The sequence below is a fragment of the Dinoponera quadriceps genome, unplaced genomic scaffold (genome assembly GCF_001313825.1).
Source record: "Dinoponera quadriceps isolate SergipeBrazil2010 unplaced genomic scaffold, ASM131382v1 scaffold1872, whole genome shotgun sequence".
Classification (NCBI taxonomy): Eukaryota; Metazoa; Arthropoda; class Insecta; order Hymenoptera; family Formicidae; genus Dinoponera; species Dinoponera quadriceps.
The window spans coordinates 1,881,786-1,903,215 of record NW_014555944.1 but is presented as its reverse complement, the minus strand read 5'-3'; the positions used below and the strand labels follow the sequence as shown (position 1 = coordinate 1,903,215).

General features: G+C 46.8%; 1 protein-coding gene across 3 annotated transcripts in view; it reads right to left on the bottom strand.

Annotated features, from left to right (window-relative positions):
- LOC106745953 (retinal guanylyl cyclase 2) overlaps window positions 1-21,430 on the bottom strand; it is a 54,152-nt gene that overhangs the window by 29,579 nt on the left and 3,143 nt on the right. For all 3 annotated transcript variants that reach the window (XM_014622021.1, XM_014622019.1, XM_014622020.1), the window contains exon 2: window positions 5,163-6,783. The gene's annotated coding sequence lies outside the window, so the exon portion shown is untranslated. The remainder of the gene's footprint in view (window positions 1-5,162; window positions 6,784-21,430) is intronic.

The window sequence follows — 21,430 nt, the reverse complement described above, 5'->3', positions numbered from 1 at the left end:
AAATTTATACGGCGTGGCTTGAAAGAGGGAGAGAGAGAGAGAGAGAGAGAGAGAGAGAGAGAGGGGAAGCTACGAAAAATGTTGTGATAAACTGGCGAAGTGAAAAATAACCGAAAAAGTCATTTCCCTGTCGTCATACGTGCCCTTTGGTCAATCCGCCGGCTTTGTAAACCTTTTTGGCGCAAGGCAATAAACGGGAGATGCGTGACGCGCGAGTTTCATCGAAACAACGTTATAGCGTTATCGTGTAATAAAAACTGCACAGTACTCGCGCGCATGGAGCTACGCTAGGTCGCTCAACACGAACAAAACTATACACGGTACAGTTTTTACACGATTACCCTGTGATAAGGACTTTGCACTAACCGTGTGTGCCCGAGTTGCTCGACTATACATATCCTTTCGATATCGCGAACTGCATGACAGCGTTGGCTGGGCGCGTTAACGCAAAGCGATAACGGGACGTGAACTTACGACATTTATCGGATCAGTTCCGTTTGAACGTTAATTATTGAGCGTGGAATTGCGTCCGATTTCGCATGGAATTATCTCGATGACGGATAGCTCGCGCATAAACGCGCCGGCTGCGTTTTCGGGATAATGTCGGGTCTTTCGCTTCGTGAAGATAGGTGTGAGTAGATTTTCGCGTAATTCGGAGCTCGCGTTTTTCACCGTCGACCTCGCCCCCGCAAAACCGAGCGCCGCAGTCGACTTTCTCGCCGGGATATTTGGAGGAAAAAGAGAGAAAGAAAGAGAGAGAAGAGGACAGAGGGAATTTGAATTGGAGAGGATCGTGCAGTGATGAGATGAATATTAATGAGAAAAATCGCGAACGAAATTATATGGACTCTCCCATCCCATCGAGAAGCAACAGGCAATCGGGTAAAAAATTAAAAAAAGAAAGGAAAGAAAGAGAGGAAGAAAGAGAGAGAGAGAGAGAGAGAGAGAAAGGCATTTCCATTTCAAACTGACTGGTGTGTGAGATTGATGAAACTGAAATACTGGAATCGGAGTGAAAACATTTCAAACTCGTCGGAAATTATTTCAGGCCGCGTTGATGAATTATACTTCGCAGCGTGTACGCATTACGGCACTTTCCTCCGGAATCAGTGAAGCGCCGGTAGTAAAAATAGTTCACCGTGTCGCCGTGAATTCCCGGGAAGAAAATCCGCCGACATCTACGCGACTTTCCCCGAGAAGAGAAATTTCGGTGCCGTCCGCCACGTCAATATCCATCGGCTATGATAATCACTATTATTATGCCGCGTTGCAAGGGGAGGAAGGCGTGTACTTTATCCTCCGCGATGGAACGTTAAATTGGTTTTTCAGGCCGGATATCGACGGAGAATTCGCCGATGGGACACGCGGTGACGGAAATAAATGGATAGATTTTTCCGATAAAAGCGTCATACTTTCTCTTCCCTCCTTTCTCTCTTTCCCTTCCTTCCCGCTTTGCCTCTTTTCTTTCTCGTATCTTCTCCTTCTCTCTCTCTCTCTCTCTCTCCCCTCTTGAACGTTCGAATCTGTTTTAAGGAGACGTAAGCATCCGCGACAGTCGAGCTTCTCCGCGTACGTGCGTCCCATTCGCGTTCGCGACGCGTCCGAATCGAAGAATTTTCATCCACTCGGCCTCGGGATGTTCGAAGCGCGCTCAAACCGCCTGCGCTCCGTCGCCAGTTTAAAAATCCCCCTGAATATCTTAATGGAAGCTGGTGGCGCGGCGCCCAGGCACGAGGTATATAACTCACTCTTACGAGGGCAGTCCGATAAGTACTTAGCCTACAAAAGAAAAACGAAAATTTTGGAAAAGTGGCGATTTATTTCTCAACATAGTCTCCTTTTAGCTCGATACACTTGACCCAGCGATGCTCCAACTTCTTTAACCCATCTGAAAAATACGTTTTCTCGGCCAAATTGGTCGAATTGGACTACGAACTGCTGCCCCATCCACCGTATTCTCCAGATTTGGCCCCGTGCGACATTTTTTTGTTTCCAAATTTGAAAAAGTCACTCGCCGGGCAGAAATTTGAGTCGAATGAGGAGGTGATCGCCGCCACGGAGGCCTTTGCAGACTTCGAGAAAACGTATTTTTCAGATGGGTTGAAGAAGTTGGGTCAAGTGTATCGAGCTAAAAGGAGACTATGTTGAGAAATAAATCGCCACTTTTCCAAAATTTTCGTTTTTCTTTTGTAGCCTAAGTACTTATCGGACCGCCCTCGTACGTGATATTCCCCCTCGTGAATTGCGGTAACACGATTAGGACACGTCCCGAAACGTTTCTTCTTTCACGCCGTGGGTTTGCACCTCGCGGATATCCGAGTCCGGGCAGGACGGACTCGACACACAATCGTTGCAAGCAACATCCGCGCGTTAGTCTCAATTTGCGCGGGCATTTACGATCGCCTCTACAAGCTTGTTACGGGGCAAAATTGCCGTGACGTAATTACGGAACACCGTAATGCCGAGTTATTATTGTCCGAGCGCTCGGTATTGATTAAAGAAGATCACCCGACTGATGCGCCTCGGATTCATCGTCTCTTTCTCTCTTAATCTCTCCTCCTCCTCCTTTCTTCCTCCCTACCTCCCTCCCTCCCTTTCTCTCTCTCTCTCTCTCTCGTTAACACGGTATAATTGCCGGTAGCGCGCAAATTAACCGGGGAAATCTGCCCTAACTCCTCCGTGGAGCGGGTCGAGTAGATGATTTCCGTGTTTACGTTGAAGCCCGGACAACTTTCGAGCGCTCGTCGGGGACGGCATCGACGGGCGGCATCGAACGCAGATGCATGGGTCCCCGACGGGCACTCGTAACGATTTCCGGACGGCAAGTGCGGCGCACCGGGTGAAGGGAGAAAAATGCGGGATAATCGTGATCCGACATTCCAAATTGAAAACGTTCGCGGTATGAAATGCCCGTCGCGCGTTACGGGCGGAGGAACGACGTCAGGTCGACTTTGAATAAAAATGACGCGCTGCGGGATCTTCCGAGACACTTTACGATCGCTCGTAAAAGCCGTCACGAGCGATGGCGGGAATTAAGGAGCGTGATTTCGAAACATTCTCGTTCCATTCAATGTGAACACCGCGCGGATCGCTCCCGTTCAAACCTCGCGCGTTCCATTCATTTTTGCTCCCGCGTGCTCGTGCAATCAGCCGCCCTTCTCCCCCTCCGCCTGCCCGTCGATGCGTCTGCGGATAATTTAAATGGATTCGTCGACTTTGCTCCGTTAAATTCCGTCGCGCAAAGCGACGATCGCGCGATGGGAGACGCTGAAAGGGGCGGTTATCCTAATTTAATCTTACCGTATACACCGCGCGTGTCGGCGCGCCTCGTGCGTAATTCGATACGTTACTCATTATTCTGTAATGGTGTTACATCGAAATCGCATTATATCATACGTGCGCGGCTAATCGATTCTCCGATTATAGAGTCCGCATTCCATTGTCAAGTCGCGATGTGGAAGAGATTCGATATTTAACATCGCGCGAAAGTCACTCTCTCTCTCTCTCTCTTTCTCTTCCTGCCATGCGACTCGCTGACTTCATTATCTCTCTTTGCATCTATTCCCAACAACAAATTCATTCGTCGATCGATACGAGCCGTTTCGCACGCCGCTTCAATTATATTACGCTACCATTCGATGCCCGTGTCCCGTTTCCGAAAGAGTAAGCTGCTTTTTATTCACAGATCATCGGATCCGCGAGCAAACGCAAGTCGGACAACGACTGCGAGACGCGGGTGACCGATGGAATGTTTCGCACCGAAAGATTCGCACCTGAGCGATGCAATGCGATTCTTACGGGGGCGCGTTTCGCGAGTTTCGCGAGCAAAGAGCAATTCATCAAAGCGCTTCTGCGTGAAAGGCCGCGCGAGCTGTCAACGTCCGTCGAAAGCGGCGCTTGTATTACCACTCGATCGCCCGATTCGCCGATTCGTATCCGTGAATTCCGACGACGGCGTGCCGGCGCGCATCGGAACGATCACACGGCGTCAAACGCGAAAAGAATGGGATCAACAGGTGACGAATCGGCCGTGGCATAGTGCCCGGAGGGAAATTAGCCGGAACTTGAGATACTTAACATCGGCACGGAATAGTCTGGGCCGCCTTCCCCGCGACCCCGGAAATAAATCACGGCCGATAGAATCGTGTACGGTAATTACCTCGCTGATGCACGCGAAGGGAAACACGACGGGCGATGGAGCAGTGAGGGTCTCTCCGAAGAAAAAGGAAAACGGGAATGGTGACGAAAGAGAAAGAGAGAGAGAGAGAATGTGTGTGTGCGGAGGGAGCGCTAATTTCATCCGTCTCGCTGTGTCCAATCTTTGTCTCTGTCCTTTTCGTCGTCGTGTCCTACGTTCCTCCTTGTCGGCCAATCCACCACGGTGTCCTCCGCTTTCACGCGCGCGTGTATCGTTATCACGAGCTTATTTGATTTCTTCTGGCTGCGACGGCTGCGAGCCCTTCCTTCTCTCGCACGGCCACCCCTACCGAATAGACGGACAACAATGGGGAGCCCCTAATCCTATATGGAACGTCGTCGTGTGTTGTCGAAGCGGCAAGAACAAACAAGGTTCGCCGATCCCAGCCCGTCGCGCTGGTGGCGTCGAATATTGCAAGTTGGAAAATCGGGTCAAGTGTTATACGTCGGCGGTTCTGAATCGCGGCGGACGGTAGTATTGATACCGACGGCTACGCACGACAATAGGCGCACCGCTGTGTCAACACGCTTGTAACGGCCTGGGAGAGAGACGCGTTATAATTCAGTCGGCGAACGGAGCTTTCCCTCTAGTGTAGAGCGCGACGGGCCGCGTGTGATGAGTGAAAATTGTCAAGGAAGGATCTGGGAAAAAAGCGGGCAACCTCTCGACAATGGGGTGGCACGATATACGCGCGGAAGGAGAGAGGATCGATCTCTCCCGGTCGTATTTATATATTTTATCGCGGCTACGTCACACACACACACACACACACACACACGTCGTGCATAAGGCTTTCTGCGGTTATTTATTCCCGCGCATTGTTTCCAGCTCAACATTGTAAGGCGTTCTCATGCTGACGCCGGAGGCGTGCGCACGGGTAGGGGAGGAGACGAAAGCTCGCGCGCGCGTTTCGGATTCTCGGTGAATTTTATTTCGGGAAACAATGCACACACAAGTCACGTACCTGCGAGAGAAGCAGCTCTATGCGACGCTGGCGGGATTCCCGTGTCTTCGGGTCGTCGACATCTCTCCGGCGAAATTCTGCCTCTACATGATGCCGTTCACACGTCGGTGCCTCTTCCTCAATAAAACCCTCCCCCTCCTCCCTCGCGCCGACCGGTTAGAACGGCTCCTTTCAGAATGGAACGTATCGCGCTTTCGCACTTCCGCATTTCGCCGCGTCGCCGCCGCGGGAGAAACACCGCCTCATCCCTCCGGCTTTTTCCTCCGTCGATTTAAAGTCGCGCGAGATCGCCGGGAGATCGCCGGTACATCGACACCTGACTTACGGCGGCAACGGTCGCGCCGCCGTCGTCATCCCCATCGTGACGTTCTCCTCGCGATCTCTTACGCGCCTCTCATTCGTGATACTCGGTCCGATTCTCGAGGGAGTCTCGCGCTCGACCGGACGTCACTCGATTCGGGGGCTTCACGGGGTTCCAGTTTTCCACGCAGCCGATGGGGAAACGCTCGCGGGGCAGCGTCCGCTCGAAATCTTCATGAGGACTTCCCGTGCGGAATCTCGAACAAGTGTCTTCGGGACACCGCTGATCCCCGGCTCAGTTCGTCGAGCTTTCGGCTAAATCTCTCGCGCGCGGTCTCTCACGACTGCGCGAGTTTATGTCGCTCGTAAAGTCGTCTCCGACGCTACTATCCTCCGGAGGGGCACTTCGCGACCACGGAACATTTCCACGTTCGATCGATTGTCAAAGTCCCGTGTCTCGTTCGATGGTTCGCTTCTATCAGTCCCAAGACGTCCCTCCGTCGTTCTCGCGTAACGGCCGCGTTAGCGGCGCGATGTATCCGCCTCGAGTTCCGAACGGAGCACGGATATCGGAGAGACGAGCACTACGGGGAAGAGGAGAGAGAGAGAAGGGTAGAACTCGGGTCTTAGCTCCGGTTACTGCCAATCAAGGACAATAACGTACGCGATACGGCCGCGAGACTGCCGTGGAGACGATATCGAGCGTGCTATTTCCGACCGCGTCTCTCCATGATTCAGAATATCGCCTCGGTCCGGGATAGCCGATTCGACCTTGACTCTGGTCGTTCGCACAACGTATAACGTCACGGGTGGACATACATATGCATAAATCCGCGTCCGTCCCGGAAGCGTCCGTCCGTCCGGGGACGCATCGATCGCGGTCCAGGATGGCTGCGGGGACGATTGCGAGTGGATGCGCGCAGTCCGAGGATCGAGGTCGGTCTGTTTTTCAGGCTGTCCTCGGAGGGGTGAGCGTCGTCGCCGTCGTTTCAAGGGGACGAGTTCCCGGGCTCGATCGCGGCCACGCACGCACACAGCCGACGCTGCTTACTCGTCCCAGTTCGGAGGGGCGTCCGCCTCATCCCCTCGTTCTCCGGCTGCACTGATCGCGCGACGCAACATCCGGTCCGCGCATTCGTCGAATGTCGCCCTCGTGTGTCCCGCCGATTGGGAATTTCGCCGGAGGCGAATTAGCGCCCACCGGCCCACCTGTGCTTCGTGAAATTGTCGACGGGACGTTGATGTCGCACCCGATTATAACGCGCGACGTCCGTGGCAGGTGGAAGGGTCGCGCTGGCATCGGTCGGAGCGTCCTCGCGATCTGCAACAGATAATGAAAGCCGACAGTCGCGAGCTGCCAATAATTCGGGCTTAATCCTGTCGGACTGTCCGTGGCGTTACGGGCGCAAATGAACGACCGAAGATGGAAATTAAAGGGAGTCCCGGGTGGATCGAAACTTTCGGCCTGTTTTTCGTTCGACAGTCCGAGTTCCTAATTAGATTCCTCGTTGGCCCGGTTGAATCGTCGAATCGAACTCGAGCGGTAACATTTCCGCGTTATCGCCGCCCCTTTCTCCCCTCCCTTCGAGAAATGACCGCTAGGTATCAGTTTTTAACGGACGGGAGGTCGATCGTGCCTCTTCGACATTTCTCATCCCTCGTGTCTTCGCTTTATGTGAATAAATGCTCGCAAATGGCCGCACACAACACAGTGAGAGTATATGACGGTTCCCGCGACATTTGATGCGATTCGACGCGAAATTACTCGTCGAGGAATCTCGCGTGGTATACGTCGTATTTTCAATCGGGTGGAAGCCACCCGATCAAACGAGAGTTCACCTGTGTAATTTTCAACATGTTTCGAGACACATAATTGACTCCCAGGACTAGGTGTCAATGCTGATTTGAGAGTAGCGGAATACTGGGATGATACCAAGGCTCGAGTACTGTGACTGCACCGATTTCCGATATTGTAAAAATATGGAAAATTATCGATTCCCAATGTTGAAACAATACAGATTCCCGGTAACGATTATTATTATTGTATACTTGTTAATACCATGACCATACTGTGGAAAGAAAGGTCAAAATACGGCCACGGGTGCTGATTTATACCCGCAGATTCCTGCTTTTAACGTTATATGAGGTGAAAAAGATCGGGACGAGGCAGATTCGGCTGGGAACTCTGCTCTTCTCTTCGCCAGGCAACTGTTCTTATCACTGAAGTTACTTAGGCCTCGACATCCAGTGATATCTCCGCCTTGCCGGCGTTTAAGGCGTTGTTATCGTGAAATCCGATTCAGTACCGAATTGCTCGTCAGTATCTCCAATACTGGCCGAATGTACAGGGTGTTGCATCAACATACGACCCATTACAACGGATTGCCCGCCCAAAGGCGCGCGCGTCCGGATAGTAATTTCGCATTTGTCGATATAGTCATACCTTTCCAACGAAGTTATAGCGTTCCGAATTATCATCCTAATTATTAACCTAACCCGTCGTATGATGGGTCGGATGTTGATGAAACATCCTGTATACTATCCCTACATGAACCTGCACGCCTTTTGATAAAGAAGGTCGACTCATCCGGCAAAACGGAGTCTGTGATTCGCTATTAACCCGATGACGAGTCTCGTAAGTTTACCGCGTGCTAAGAGAGTGCTATAACGTTTATCGATGCCGTTGGACAAGTTACAAACGAATTTACGAAAGTTATAAACGAGAGCCGGTGCAGGTGCGCGCACGTGCGAGGGCATCGCGCGTCTGCAACGGTTAATGAAAGCCCGCGGTTACGAGCCGCGATTAATCTGGACTTAATCCCATCGAGTCCTGCGCTCGTTATGCGATGGATTAAGGACGAGTTAATTAACGTCTAGGCTTAAAGGCGGGCTATTTCATTAAACACCAGGCCGAGAGAGAGATGGAGAAGGAGAGGGCGAGAGAGAGTGAATCGTATTGTCCGCGTATTATCGCAAATACACTCGTGAAATTTCACGGGAAATACACCGAGGGCGCTTCCCGAATTTCTGGTTACAACGAAGTTACGGCGGGTCCCGCAGTTACGTCTTCGAGGTGCAATTAATTTCAGCTTAGCCATTAAAGTCGAGCCCTAACCGGTGTATAACGACGTGTCGATTATTATTATCCGACCATTAAGAGAACCTCTCTCTCTCTCTCTCTCTCTCTCTCTCTCTCTCTCTCTCTCTCTCTCTCTCTTTCTCTCGCAATATAAGTCTTGTTACGCGATTAAACCAATGTATAAAAATTACACCGTTGATATATCCGCGGATTCGATAAGATCCGCGTTAATTGGACCGCGTTTATCCGTTGTGGAAATTTATTTCAGTCGTGGAATTACGCGGAATTGTGTTTCAGCGATGTTGAAATGTTAAAAGAACTCTGTTGTCACGCGGGGATAAATGCGTGCGGGTCCGATAAAAAAGATCGGAGCGACGTGCAAGGTATTTTATTGGCCGCGTGTGTCGCCGGCGACGCTCTTGTTGCGCGGCTGCTGTATTCGCGCATTTAATGAGAAATTATACGTACGTAACGGCGCACGAGCGCGTCCGAAAGGGTAGAGGGAGGGGGTGACAAGAAATCGAAAGTTCGCAGGTAAAAACGATAATGCGAGACGCGGCGCGAGATAATGAGCAAAGTTTTTCGATTACACCTCACTCGCTCGTTTATTAGAATCGCGCGGCAAATAGCGTGCCGCCTTCTTTCCCATCGCGGAATATGTATGCACCGACCGCGAATGCGCCGTGGCGGTGTAGCGGCAGTCATGTTGATAAACGTGTAACATTTCTTTCCATTTCCATTCGAAACCGCCGATTCGGATCGAGCTCTCGAGAGCTCGAATGTCCCCACGAATAGTTTCATCTTCCGTTCCGTAGGAACTTATTCCCTCGATCCGAATGACTGTGCACCGTTATTAAACTTTCGAGATAGACGCGAGGTATATGCCGCGCGCGGTCTATTCGCCGATGTAAGGGGATGCATTTGCACTTCTTCGTGTTTCCATGCGAAGAAAATCCTTCGGGGAGAATGAGAGAAAGGAGGAGCCCCGACTCTCAAACAGAATCCGCTGAACTAATCCATTCTGTCGGTATTGAATTTAAATTATATTAAGACGAAGAGAGAGAGAGAGAGAGAGAGCGGGTCCACTTAATTCATCACTTAATCACGTAACGTTCAATCCTCTCGTCGGCTCTCGCTCGAGGTAAGAAATCTATGTAATATTAGTTCAGCGGAGACTTGGGGATTAAATAATATCGCGGAACAATGTTACCAGGAATATATTTCTTGTCGAGCGGAACTTTGCCAGAGGATGAGATTGTGACAATCTATTGTGTGCGCGCAGGTGTCTGTGTGTGTGTACGTGTGTGTAAGTTAAAAGTTAATGATTACATAACAGAGGAAAAGGAGGTATTATGGCCCCCTACTTACATTTTGTACAATAACTTTGTTAATAATATTTTAAATTGAAACGAACTGAACGAGTACATTTGTTAAAGTGTTGTTTAATCCTCAATCCTAAATCCAAAGTTATGAAATATTTATTACTTAGGACGTTATTTATAAAAGTATGGCGACATTACGTAAAGGGTTGAAGAGAAACAGGGGTGGTAATGTGGCCCCCAACTAAAATAGATTTTAAAAATTGGTTTTGTTTAAAATAACACGAAGTGTTTTGTTACAAAAAATATGTTTATTCGAAATAAAGATGAATATAACTATAAATTTTTAATGTAGATATTGACTTGTCAAAAGATACAATTTATCAGAAGGACAACAGTGCAATGCAGATAGAAGTGTAGTAGTAAACTTATAATCGACTTAATAGATTACAGTCGACTTATCGAGTAACAATTTCGATATGAAAACCTCGAAAAAGAAGATTATCAGTACTCTAAGGGAGCCACGTTAGTAAAATGCTATGTTATTGTTTGATTTTGCGTAACTCGAGTTCTATATAGTCGAATGAAATATTAAATATCGAACAAAACGCTCCAATATACGCATATTCATATGATAATGCGCTAGAGTTTAAAAACAGTGAGGAAATATGTATAATTAAACGCTAAAAGTGCTTTAAAAACATTTCAAAATGCTCGACAGTAAAAATGCATTATAACCAAACGCCGGCTATTGTGTATTGACATGTTAGCGCCCTATTACATAGGATGTGTTCCCTTTTTACTGGCAGTGCGACCATCGTGATGTCATAATAGTGCGCTGGTGCAGCTGTTCCGAAATTACTTTGGTATTGCTAGTAACATTGTGACGTTGTATTTCGGAACAGCATTGCAGTAGTTGCTGTAGTGGACTGTAACAGACGTTGCAGTTGTGGACTGTAATAGACGCGATGGACAAACACCGGCTGCGTTGCGATATTCACTGCTAATACTGAAAATCTATGGTAACATAAACAACAGATTTTTGGTATTGGTAGTAAATTTCGGAACGCAGCCTGTTTGTTTTTACACGTGACAAATCCACCTTCTCTCGTCGTTTACACGACGCCATATTGCACTGCAACTGTCTCGGGAACTGCAGCAACCGTAGTGGCAATATGGTTACCATTTATGACGTCATTGATAGAAATATTGGTAAAACAATTTTCCCGTACAGCCAATATTGTCAATGTATATTCGGAACACACTCATATAATGGCGAGTTACTAAATAAATAATTCCAGAAGTAATCAATAGAATTTACTACCCAATAGTGGAGATATTAAGAGAGGCTATACCTATAAAGGCTGTGATGTTACTTTTTCCCTTACTGTATTAAGTTTTATAGTGAATATTAAACATATTTCAAATTTGCCGGTATCTCAAATCATTTAGCTTTTTGTCTTATAACTACTATGTTATAAACTATGTTACCGACTATGTTATAAATAAGCGGAAAATAAATGTATTCTAAAACAATTTTAAGATTTTTATGTCTTATACGCTTAATGTACACAAATGATGTACATTCGGAAAATCGTACTTCTCTCAATTTTATCCGGACAAAGGAATTTTCATGAGGAACGTCCTTTAAGACAATCTTATGAATTGTAACTTTTTACCCCAATGGGACCGATATGTGGGCTCTTTAAGGCCTTAAAGGGCCTTAAAGAGAGATCGTTATCATTCTGCTAAATAATTGTCACGAACAATGTCTCTCGATAACATGTTATTTTCAAATATCGTTGATAATACACGGTGCATACCACCGCAGACTCTCGTACGAGGGAATTGCGAGACAAAACGTCCATGCGTGTGCACGTGCCGGCACACAGGCGCGCCCATATTGATGGAGATAATGAAAATTAGTCAATCAAGCGTGATTCACGAAGCTGATGTCGCAATTGCTCGTTGTTCGCTCGCGGAAAAGTTCACCGATTTTCCCCCGTTGAATTTCGCTCGTCAGCTCGCGCAACCTGTTAGTCGATTCCGCTCCGTTTTTGCACGCGGAAAGATCGCGGTCGCGCAGAACCCAGCGGACGTAAACAAAGGAAGGCCTGTTTATCTCGCAACGCTTCTTGCGCCGTTGCCATTTGCGTCTGTCCCTGTCGGCATGAAAATATCGTCTATCGCCCCGCGAGAATATCCGCCCGTATTCCGCGCGGCGCATGCGACGTCCCCGACGGCGTAATAGCTTTAACACTTTGCGCTCCGTCGATGCCGTGGAGCTCGTTTCGACGTAGCGGTCCGTCCGTTGTGCCGTCGCGATCTGACCAACATTGGTTTTATCGATAAATCGAAACATATGCGGTTTTAAGCAATTGGCAACATGTGGAACAGATAAATAGCGATTCGTAGCTATGTCAAAACAAGTGACGATCGCTCCAAGTGTTAGGATTGTTCTTTCGGAGCTGGTCTTTCGATTCTAGTCGATCGACAGATCTTAGCGGTGTAGACGCTGTTGTGAGCCGAGGAAAGCAAACAATGTTATCTAACACAGATTTTCTTTTCAGATAAAGACATTCAAGTTGTAGAAGGTAAATACGCCTCTTACAGTCATTTATTATTTATCAATCGTACACGTGTTCTCTAATTGTATTTGTTTATTTATCTACTGGTTGGTTTCGTATTATGCCGTATTTTATATTATTTTGTTTTATATAATATAGTCATAGATGATGTATCACCGATATTTCGTCAACGTGTCGTGAAACGAATCTCGTCAGAATCATCAGACGATGAGAATATTAATTTATATCTGCGGAGGAAAAAACAATGTTTACAAGCACATATAAACGAGAGTATGTTTTCTATTCTTTTATTAATCCTCTTGATACAATTTCTGCGCTTAAAAAATCGATTATATCTATGTTTGACTATTTTCCACCTCAAATTAGACTATGATTTGGATAGTCTCAGAAAGTAAAGTTCTCACAGAAAAGTTAACTTTTATAGTGTTAATAATAGAAATAAAAATGAACTTCACGATAAAAGTTTTTCGAATACGCCAGGTTCAATAGTTTTTTAGATATCAACATTTGTATAGGGTGTCCCAAAATTCACGCAAGAAGTAATTTTGATAGAAAATACAGGTTTACTATTAAAAATTGTAAATTTTTTATTGATTCATAAAGTATACAGTACACGGTTATGTATGGAATGGCATATCGGGTAAATGGCCTCCACGGCTTTGTTGGCACATACGCACTCTTTTGTGGAAATTTTCCATGACCGTTTTGCATAAATGTGGCTGAATTTTATTGATACAACGCTCAATTTCCTCCTTCAAGGCGTGGGTGGTCGTGGGCTTGTTGGCATAAACCTTAGACTTCAAAAAACCTCAAAGAAAATATCCAACGGCGTTAAATCGCACGATCTGGGCGGCCAATTCTGATCACCAAAACGGGAAATTACACGACCAGGAAATGACTCATGCAGTAATTGAATTGATCCAGTCTCCCTAAATTTTTTAATTAATCTCTTCACAGTTGATGAAGTCAAATCACTATTCCGATTATATTTTGTACGAAAATTGCGAATTGCAGCTGCCAAACCTTCATTATTTTTTAAATATTGCTCAACAATGAAAACGCATTGTTCTTTCGTGTGGCGCTCCATTTTTAATAACCTTGAACTGTCAGCTGTCACGCTGTCTTCTTTTTTCGTTGGTAACACTTTATCGCACAAATTCAAATCTTGCGTGGATTTTCGGACACCCTATATAAGAAGAAAATCAACCAAATAAGCGCGGCTACTTTCGTATTATGCCTTCGAGAAGTTCGAACACATTAGTCAAGCGTCTTCGGATGGGCCGCGGACCGCAAAATGTTAACGAACGTGGTGAAAAAATCCGCGCGCGTGCGAGCTTTACGCGACGCGTTTCGCTCATTGCTGTCGTAATTGCGATCAAGTAATTGGGAAATACAGCGATACTGTCGTTATGTCATGAACATCGCCTTGAACATCGCGCACTTTATCGGCGAATAACGATAATAATAATTATACCTTCTCCCGGCTCTACATGTAACATGTTTAATGAGTGACGCTAATTGGAACGGCTCGATGATTTCCTGATGACCTGAAACGCCGATTCGCCGGACGCTCCTCATCTCTCTTAATTATCCGATAACGGCAATTAATTTTATTAGCCGGGAAAATCGCCGTAATGTTACATTTTACGATTTACGCGTGGAACGCGCGCCACTTTCTGCAGCAAAAAGTCCGCCGCGGGGGAGCGATTAATGTTTAGCCCGAGACATCTCGCGCGAACGCCACGGACCTCAGCTTCTTCGTCCTGCCCGCATGCCCCGAGATACGTCATCCGTTTTCTCTTAATGTCCCGCCCCCCCCCCCCCTCCCTCGCCGCCCGACAACGAGGACGACGACGGGAAACTTTGTGCATCGCCGTATCGATCTTCCGACGCCGAAACGGCGAATTTGGCGGGACGCTGTTAAGAAAGCGGGAGCCAACGTCCTGGAAGAAGGATTCCCTAAGAACGCGAATCCGGCCTGCTCGAGCTGTAATCCTCCCTTAATTGCCGCCGTCCTCGCGCCTATTGCACCGTCGATTATATAACTGCTGCCGATCAACATCGGGAACTATCTGCGACGTCGCTGGTCGTATTTTGCGATGCGAAACTTCAACGAGACATTGCGAAAATGTCACCGTTAACTCAGGTGGTTTTCGCGTGGGTGAAAGCAAGCGACTACGGCAAGCGGTATGTGTGCGTGTGAAAGAGAGAGAGAGACGGTGTTACGCAATTCGAGCAAATCTCGGCATGATCGCTGAAGTTGCGAGGCTCGTCGTCTCCTCGAGATTGCGACCTCACGTCGCGAGATACAGAAAATTCTCCGTGTAAAGCGGGACGCTCGCAAATAAAGATTACGATGGCGGGAGGAGATCTGTTTCGCAGAATTATATACCTTGTTTGTCCTCAGAAGGGAGGAAAATCATTTCCTTAAATCAGTGCTCCACGTTAATGTTTCCATAAGTGGAAACTTTCGCGTCTCTCTCTCTCTCTCTCTCTCTCTAACATCGTCGCCGCGTGTTTTCAACACGAAAAAATAATTCACGCGCTAATGAAATGGATAATTTTAACGGGAGCCTGCTACGGTATGCTTGCGTAAAATCGCTTAAAAGCGGAAGCAAGCAATGGTATATCAAAGACCCGCGCCCATAATGTTTCTTCGTGTGTGTGTGCGCGCGTGCATGCCTGCGTGTGCCTGTGTATGTGCCCTCGTTTCCGAGAAATTTAATGTTTAAAATATGAAACACGTTCGTGCGTGTGCAGAGAGCTCGGTGCAAGGCGATAGCACTCTAAAATTATCAACAACGGCGGGGCCGTGTCTGGATAATTATTGATCCTGTTGCGTTATTGTGATCAGTTGTTCAATCAGTAGTACGAGTCGAGTCATTTTATATAACGTAGTAGCCTTCCACATGCACAAAAGCGGCCGTGCGTTGAATAAGTTCATGCGAAATCAAAGTGCCCGGAAACGAAGGGGGGGGGGCTGAACATGTAAAAAATATCTATTGTACACCGACTTTCATGCAATTTATCATACGCGATAACAAGTTGGAATAACGCGCACGGCAACAAATAATGCACTCGTCGACCGTTGCCGGGAAATAGAATTTCTAATCGAGTTATCAATTCTCGGTCCAGCTATCCGTTTCCAGTATCCGAGATCGTTACATCACGACGCTTACATCCAGAAGTCAACGTGGTTTTAACCCTTTGACCGCGTACGATGGATAATGTCCGTCGTAGAGAAGTATTTCTCTATTGCATACTCACTGTATATTTCTGTCATTCTTCATTTTTATTTACGACGGCTATGTATATATAGCGCACCATAATGGCGCGGTGGCCGCAAAGTGAACGTAAATATTAAATATTATTTATCCCATTTGTATTTTGTTAACGCGTTGACTGCCGTGGGGGCCACCGGTGCTGTGACATTATCGCGTTTTGTTAAGTTACATATAGAATATAATTAATTGCATCCGCAAAGTAGACTGTATTGTCAGCAAAGGACCAATGGAACAAGGTAAAAAAAAAAATATATATATATATATCTTGAATTACATTTATTTACTGCTTTGACGATTTAATTATCGGTTAAACGTTTGTACGATCAATGGAAATCAGCGCAACACTCGACGCGTTAAATCTTATGCACACATCTTATGTACTCTACTCTACTCTAAAGTTCCTAGAATATTATAACCTGGCTACTATAACAGTTTATATAATAAAATGGCGTTTATTGTGTCGCGGGACACATGCCTTTTAAATTGATTAAAATTGTATATTGTTTTGAATAAAGAATCAATCTTTATGGTGAGTAAAACTATTATATCGTTTATTGCAATATCACATTAATATATAATAAATTGTAAATCACACACTTCTATTTCATATTTACAATAGAAACAAAATGGATCAAAATTAGAACTCCAACCGTAGAAGGTAGTTGACTAACAGCATGATTACAAATAATTAAATAAATAAAGTATCAATGTAAATAGGCAGATGTCGAAATGACCAGAGTCAAAATCGACATCGAAGTAAGTAATTTACGGCAGCAAAACAATGGCCATACGTTCCATAGTTAAAAGTCTTTATTTAATTCTATATAATTTTAGAAGACTTCAGTTTATCAATTATGTTTATATACATAACAGTTTACAAATTTGTTAATAAAATGATTATTTTTATGACAATTCAATATCAACGATTATAATTGTTCAGTCGGTTATATTATTTCTCCGGTTTAAATTTGTCTCATTTTTCTACTATTTCTCATTGGTTCCGTTTAATTACACAGATTGATTCAACCAATATAAACATGAATCAGGACGATCCATGTGTCATCAGTGGGCAGACTTTTGTATTCTAGAGACTCCATTCTAGATGAGTCGTCTCAGTGTCACACGATAGAATTTCGTGTCGCACAATGCGAGCGCGTTTTTGCTTAGCTCGCCGCAGTCAAAGGATTAAATTGTGATTGGTAAAACGTGATGCCGTCGGAAAACTCGATTCGGCCGTTGCGCTTTGGCTTTTGACGCGCGTAACAACAGCGTAATCCGAGAACCGTCCTCTCCGCGCGATCAGTTTCGTTCAATTTCCCAAATTGATGATATTTAATCGCTCGCGACTTGAAAGATGACACTTCTCGTCGCCTCGGCGACGACTTTTCCCATTCGCATGAAGTGTGTGACATTTGACAGCTTGTTAGCTGCATCGTTGGCTCTCTCGCCATCCAGGAAGACACGTGTCAAAACCGTCGCCGGGAGAATCCGCGAGACCGGGCGCGTCGACTGCTTGAAAAATATTGGTCCCCGAGGGAACTGCAACGGTGCAATAAGAACTGATGGTCCGTTGTTCTTCTTATTGGACAGGGGCGGACGGGGGCGCGAGCTCGCGTTAAGAAGAGCAAACGGAGACGAATGCAGAGAGGGAGAACTACCGCCGCGGGTGTTAACGTGATCTCGCAATCCCGCTCGTATATCATTTATGAAGCAGAGACTCGGTGCAATGAGCTTTCGTCCGTCTCGTGAGTCCGAAAAAAAGAAAAAAGAATGGAAAGTACGTTCTTCCGTGTGTGGTTCGAATAATTTTCAGTTCGAAAGATCTAAAATCAGAAATCCTCTTTCTCTCTCTTTCTCTCTCTCAAAAGGAATCGGCTCTAATTGGCCTTTTGCTACTATCCAATCCTCTTCTCCATACAATGAAAGCTTTTACTTTCCTTTGAGAGAAAACGCACAGAGAGATTGGAGAAAACAAAGACGGCGTTCCTGATAAGGGAGGTTTAAGCAACACGAGGGATCTCCTATTCCATTTTCGCAAAATGCTTCCACAGCTAACGTTGTTCATCAAAATTATCGTAGTTTACCATCGTAGATCGCGCCGGTGAGGAGTACAGCGTTCTCGGGTTGCGTATATCAACGTTTGAGATTCAGCAACGCTGAACATGGGAGCGTAATGTTTCCCAGAGATTTTCCAGAGCGTTAAGATAAATTTTACGTCGGGTCGGCTAAGGCTATTTCATACAATCATGCGCTTTCGACATTCTCTCTTTTTCCGGCCCCGACGGGACACACGAAGTTGCTGACATTTGCTTTTAATTAGAAGCCTTTTCATCTTTCAGGGGAACTTTTAACGATTCAAAACGTTATATTTAGCGGACTCGCGAGGCGAATCTTTTCGGCAACGAAGTTCAGTGAATATTTCATCGCATGTACGAAAGGACAATTAGCCCGGATTAATTTATATGATATTCGCTGGTATTTCGGTCCGATCCTTTTGACGATAATCCTGGTGACGCGTGTAACATTAAATTATTTTTTAAGTACGCTGGAAAATTTGATCGAAGGCTAATTAAGTCTAAATTAGCTGTAATTAACTCAAACGAGAATTTCAACTAACGATTCCCGTTACGTTTCACGTCAAGCGTATCTGCGATTACGAGCCGTCGGTTTTGCGAATTCAATTACCCCGAAATTGAAGCCTCGAACCTGAAATTGAAACTTGATCTTGAAACACGATTTCACGGGGATATGGAGTAACACGTATGAAAAGCGCGACCCTGCGAGATTGAATAATAAAGTAAATAAAAATATTTCCTCCTGACAAATAAACGAAAAGTGAAGTAAATTTAAACGCCCGATCTTGGCGCGGCGAAACTTCGACGAGGGCCGGTTATTATTCGCCGTAAATTTTTAATTCGCGCCACACGGCCCCGCGCGATCGGGCTTTAAGTTCCCATTAGGGCGAAATCACGGTGAAGATTAATTAAAAAAGCAGGCCGCGCTTTGTCGTTCGTTCGCACCCTCCGAGTGCGCCTCGTGCGACCCCTCGCGATCCTCATTGATGGATAATGAAATACGACTGTCAATTCTCCGTTTGTCCTTTGGCAGGCTTTGGGCTGGTTACACGTTCGGTAATTTCGGTGCGCTCTCGCGCCCGCACCACAACTCGTGCGATAGCCTCGTCTCAGTTTCTCTCGCGGCTCTTGCCTGCGGCACGCGAGATTGTTCCGCGAAAGTGGATACGACGACTTTGTCAGGCTTCCTCAAATATTTGCGGGTAAACGGTCGGCCGTTTAAGTTAAGTTACAGCGTGACGGAAGTTCGACGTTGAACAGCCGCAGCGCGAGAACTGCAAGTACACCCCCGGTGAAAGCCGTGGCCTGGTTGGAGCGAGCCGAAGAACGATAAAGACGTCTATTGGCACGTAGGCCGCGCTTTTCGTCCCACCACCGATACTGTCCACCGCTCGGAGAAGGTATGGCTGTTCTCTCTTTTCTCTCTTTTTTCTCTCTTTTTTATCAAACGAAATCGACTTTATGCTCGGCGTGGCGGTCGGCTGCGCTCGAGGACGATTAGTTTTTCCTATCGAACACGCGGAGCGAAAGTCCGCCCCGTCGAAACAAGGCGGAATCAGTTTGAGCCAGCCCAGCGTGGAAAAAGTTTCGAATTCGAACTAGTGCCGGGGAGTCTGCCGGGAAACTCGGCCCGTGAACTCATTCCGGATCCAATTTGACCTAGTCTGATACGGATGTCGGCGGTATCAGGCTTCCAGATAGCACGCTGCTATCTGCAAACATACGCCGCGGATACATTTCTGCGCGAGAGTTTCATCCCGCCGAGGTCATCATTCTTTCATAAGACTTCGCGTCCGAAGCCGTAGAATTATCAAATTCGTCCGGTATTCGTTCATCGAAGTTCATTTCGGAAAGCCTTGCTCTCCCTCTTCATCGCCTTTCTACCGGAAAGTCGACGATTGCGCCGCCACGACCGGCTATAACGAGAGAAAAACTCCGCGCTTCGGATCGGCCGGAGGGAAATTTGCCGTTACAAAAATAATACGATCCAGGCGGGATACGATCTGGTGTGTATAAAAAGCGCCTATTATTTCGAGCCGTTCTGCGACATATCCGAAGCTCGAAGCTGAAAATCAGCGAAGGGACAGACCGCCCAGCGTTCCCTTATTAATCACGCTATGCTGCCGCGCTGTAAACATTTTCCAGAAGACCAGTTCGGGGGAGCTGCACCAGACGACGCTAAAAATACCCGCAACTACCGCCCGATATCTAACCGCGCTCGCGGATATAATTTGCCGGCTCGTTATACGAAATTACGTGCGTTGTGTCTTCTGAAAGAGGCGGCGGGGGTCTCTTCGTAGGCGAGAATCCCACCGGCTATGCGTTCCACTTCATCAATCGTTCGCGCTTTATTCAGCGGTCTTACGTTAATCGAAAGGGGTGGAAAGAGGGGGGGAGGGGAGGAGGGAGGCGTCTCGAGCGCGGAAGTTCGCTTCCGTGATGATATCATCCGCGATCGACCAGATTCAGCAGATTACGTAGTAAGCTCGAGCGAGAAAACACGGCTCGTGTTGTTTCGCAGCCGATGCGGTAATTGGAGCGTACCAGCGCGGAATGTTGCTCTTCAATTAAGCAACCAAACGAGACGTGCATCGGGATATTAAACACACGCCTACCACCGCATGGTATCCCTCCCCTCTCTCTCTCTCTCTCTCTCTCGTTTCTCCCTGCTCGTTTCGAAGTGACGTAACGCGACTTAAAGGTACCGCCACAGTCGAAATGTACTTTTTCCCCCGAGGTACAACGGTCGGCCTTTCTATTTTTAATCTTTCGTAATAACGGTGTAATTTAACGTAATCGTGAGATACGTGGTGATACGCGAACTTTTCCTATTGCGTTGGCAAGAGAGAGAAAAAGAGTGAGAGAGAGAGAGAGAGAAAGAATAGCCTGTGTAAATTTATAGAGCCGCTGGTAGCGCGGGAGAGCGAGGAAATTTCTCACATATGACCTTTTTTGCCCGCCGGAGGGTATTTTATAAACTTAAAATCTCGCCCATTTATCTTCTGCGCTTGTGCGCATTTTAAAACGCAATTTCATCGACTCGCTCAAAAGCGAACGAGAGCGACAGAATGAGAGAGAGAGAGAGAGAGAGAGAGAGGAGATCAATTAAAAGAATTAAGTATATACCTTCCCGGGCGAAATGTCGGGAGCTTTTAATATCGACAGTTGAACAAAAGTCACGGGGGGCTGAAAGCAAAGTTACTAACTTAATCACCGAACTGCGTTCATAGAAGTCGCGTAGCAATTCATGTCCTCGGAGATACCGTCGTCGCGTGCGCGCGCGATCCTCTCGTTCTGAAAATCCCCGATCGTCGTTTTAGTAATGGAGTTACAAATAAACGGCGAGAGCACCGCCGCCGGCGAGAGACGAGGAGAGCACTTTCATTTCGTATTCCGCGCAGGGGGCGATAATGGTGGATCAACGCGGCTTCCGGACGTATCCTAATAAAGGGTACGATCGGAACTTCTCCGGTCGACCTTGGAGCCGTCATATTCAATATCTCTCGAACGAAGTTGAGACGAAGTCTCATTTTCGCGCGGATCGCCTTCTGTGCGCCGAGAAAGAGAGAGAAAGAGTGTTCTTCAGCGAATTATCGCGCGTTCCACTCGGATCTATTCGTCCC